We start from the raw sequence: 3716 nt of genomic DNA on the forward strand, positions 1-3716 counted from the left end.
GGATTTATCAGCACCGATGTGGATCAGCTGCTCGGGACCAAAAAAAAAAAAAAAAAAAAAAAAAGAAAATCAGCTGGCAGCTTCTGGAGTGATGAAACTAACCAAACAAATTGCCTCTAAATCATCTGGTGAGTTAATTATCTGCTGTGCGCAACGTTCGCTTGCTTTTTAGTAAAAAAAATCAAAGCCATTTTCTTTTACTTTATCTTTATTTCACCCGCCGAGGACACGCTCCTCCCACACGTCGCTGCTGCCGCCGCTTGTTCTGGTCTGAACACTAGTGCGTTCTTCGGTCTGAACATAGAGCGTCCAGTGAGAGACGTTTTGCGCTTTTTGGCCGCTCAAAACGCGTTTGGTGTGAACGTAGCATAAGACCTCCTCTGAGCTTTGCACCGGAGCAGAGCCGACCAGTGTGGATGCTGACTAAATTTGGAGTGCAAACAAACAGAACCCGCATCTAGTGGAAATTAAGGGTTAAAGTGTAATTTTTTTAATTAATTTTCTAAACTGAGTCATCACTTGTCTTAAAAAAGTCTTAAAATGACTTTTTATTCTCCCATACAATAAAAAAAGAAAAAAAAAGTCATTAAAACTAATTTTAACAAATAATTTTTTTTTGAGAGGTGAATAATGTGATCACAGCTAACTCCTGTTCACTCTCTCTCCTTTAAATCATGGGCTTTTATTTTTATAAAACATTTTCAAAAAAAGCAAATCCCTTCATTCAGACTGACCAGGCAGGACTGCTAAACAACAATCATCACACATTCAGGCTAAAATATAATATGATAATATTTAAACTATGAAAATTATTTTGAAAAAAAGTGGTCTACGCTTTTCCTTATCCGTTTTTTAATCATTTTTACTTTTACACAGTGATTTAAGAAGATACTTATTTTACTACAACAAACAGCTCTTTAAGTATTCCTGATTATATTCTGTTGATTTAGTTTTCTCTGCAGTAATTTAGCTTGAAGTTGTGTTTTCTTTGCACAGAAAGACACACTTCCTGTTTACTCTGACCAGATTCCAGCAGAGCGTATTTTTATTGGTTAATTATCAAACCAGGCTGAACTCCTCAGATCTGCTGATTGTTGTGCTTTGATCCAAGTGCAGCTCTGCCCAGTGTGTGTGTGTGTGTGTGTGTGTGTGTGTGTGTGTGTGTTCATGTAGGTCAAGTAATGGCTAAAGCAAGCTGATATCATTTATGGTTTCATAAATCAGAGTGCTGCAGAGGAGCAGGGAAGACCTGATCAAACAGCCAATCAGAGCGCTTCGAGGAAGGCAGAAGGACTTGGAGAAGAGCTGGGAGGAACAGAAGGGGGTGAAGAAAGTGAAAATGTCATTAAAAAAAAGCTTGAAATTGAACTTTTAAACAAAAGCAGGTGCAGGAATGAAGGACAGGCAGAATGGGAAGGATGTAGGTCAGAGGAGAGAAAAGTTGTGGTAAAAAAAAAAAAAAAAAAAAACAGGAGGTGAAAAATGAGTTTGTCCTCTATAAGAGCCCCTCCCTCTCCTTGCAGTTGCTGATGCAGGTGTTTCACCTTGCTGTAGCGTTTGTTGGTTAGCATGCAGCTCGTAYGCTCAGGGTTAATTCTGAAGCACTTGTTTGCTGCTTCTTTTCAGAAACACGAGGTCTTTCTTTTAATCATCCTAATGTTTATTATCTGCCCTTCGCCGTCCTCTCTTCCCTGCTTCCCTCATCATTCCAACTTTATACTTTCCCTTTTATTAATAAAACCATCCATCTTTCTTCCATGACCTTCCTCTACTTTCACCAGTTTTCCTTCATCCCTCCATTYCTGATTATCCTCCTCATAAACTCAGAGGAGTGGCTGATTGATTTCTTTGTTTCCACTCAGTCGCTCTTCCTCTTTCATCATCTGTTTCTTTACCCTCTTCTGTCCATTACAGCTGGTCAATCAATACAAACATCCCTGAGCATCACACACACAAACACACACACAAACACACACACACATGCAGTACTTGTTGAATAGACACACAGAAAAGCAGATGTCACATGATATCCTAGGCTGTTTTCTGTGCACTGATGTGACACTGCTAACATGCTAACACATGCTAAGTGGGACATTCCAGCCGTTATGGTACAACGCTGTAGGACGACGTCCACAACACGTGGCATGTTTCTTTTTTTCCACTTCCTCTCTGCAGCAGCAGGAAGCAGAATGCGGCCAGAAGCTGTGGCTGCAGCGTGCGCCCGACTTCTCTGTGTTCATCTGAGTCGTGACGAAGCTGCTGAAAGCTGCAGGACGTGACTCACGCAGGCCCGGGAGGCCGGAGCAGAAGAGCAGGCAGCAAGAATGCTTTGCATAGAACAGCTCTGATTGCATTTCATTACTAACCCACATCATGAGGGAGGTCGTCTGCATACCAGTTCAGCATATTTGGAAAGCCTAAGACACTGTGCACACTTTGTGCAGCAGTCTTTGTCCTTCAGAGGATCAGTTTTGGMTTCAAACCATGCTGCAGCCTAGGCCTCAGAGCAATCACAAGACACAAGTAGGGATGAACGATATATCGGCATTGACATCGGTATCGGCCGATATTTACGATATTAATGCCCGATATTGATTTTCCATTTTTTCATCTTTGTGTTTCTGTTTTGGGAGGCGAAACGTTTGGTCGAGCGACATCTGTTCACCATTAGCGAGTTAGCCTACTGCTTTAATTCAGCTTCAGAATGAATATATCACACAACCACGCATGGAGGTATGTCACATGGTGATATTTTAACACAGTACAGCCACACAACATCAATGTCAATTTCACGAACTTGTGGCGACACATCCTGTTTTGGTAACCGGATATTTCACAATAAAAGTCTGATATAATGCAGTTCATATACAAACCAAACTTTTGCGTGGGAACGCAAAACAATTTTGCGAGGTAACACAAAAGTATTGGAAGATAACGCAAAAAGTTTTGCGAGGTAACGCAAAAGTATTGCGAGCTAATGCAAAAAGTTTTGCGAGCTAATGCAAAAAGTTTTGCGAGGTAACGCAAAAAGTTTTGCAAGGTAACGCAAAAGTATTGCGTGGGAACGCAAAAGAAAAAAAATCCCCCCATGTCCCCTCGTGGGCTTCGTATCCCCTCCTGGGAAGAGAGAAGTACCGAGCCAAACGTGTTGGATGTAGTTGAGTTCTACAGGCTTTGTGAGACAAATTTAATTTAAACACAAAAGTATTAGTTCCATTACAGCGAGGTAACGCAAAGGTATTGCGAGAGAATGCAAAAGTATTGCGAGGTAACACAAAAAAAATCCCCCATGTCCACTCGCGGGCTCTGTATGATCGTGATACTGATGCTGCGCAGCCRGGAATAACTGAAGTAGAGCCATGYCAGAGGTCTGGTCGTTTATTTACGGTATTGAAAAAAGACACAAGTGTGTTTGTGCAAATACGTTTATATTTTTGTGTTTGTGTAATATCTGTAAATATCGGTCATCGGCCGTAATAGCAATAGTAATATTGGACATCGGCTGAAATTTTCATATCGATGCGTCTGGAAATGAGCATAACAGAAAAACATAATGATGATGTAACGTCAGCCTGAATGAACCAGGTTTGCGTCAGAAGCTTTAAAATCATGACATTTGTACTAAGGGTGAACGTAAATACACGCGCACGTGTTCGTGTTATCTCATAAAAATGAACTAACTCAGAAGGTTGTAAATGAAATACAACAAAAGGTTT

This window comes from Austrofundulus limnaeus, unplaced genomic scaffold, assembly GCF_001266775.1.
Source record: "Austrofundulus limnaeus strain Quisiro unplaced genomic scaffold, Austrofundulus_limnaeus-1.0 Scaffold14, whole genome shotgun sequence".
Classification (NCBI taxonomy): Eukaryota; Metazoa; Chordata; class Actinopteri; order Cyprinodontiformes; family Rivulidae; genus Austrofundulus; species Austrofundulus limnaeus.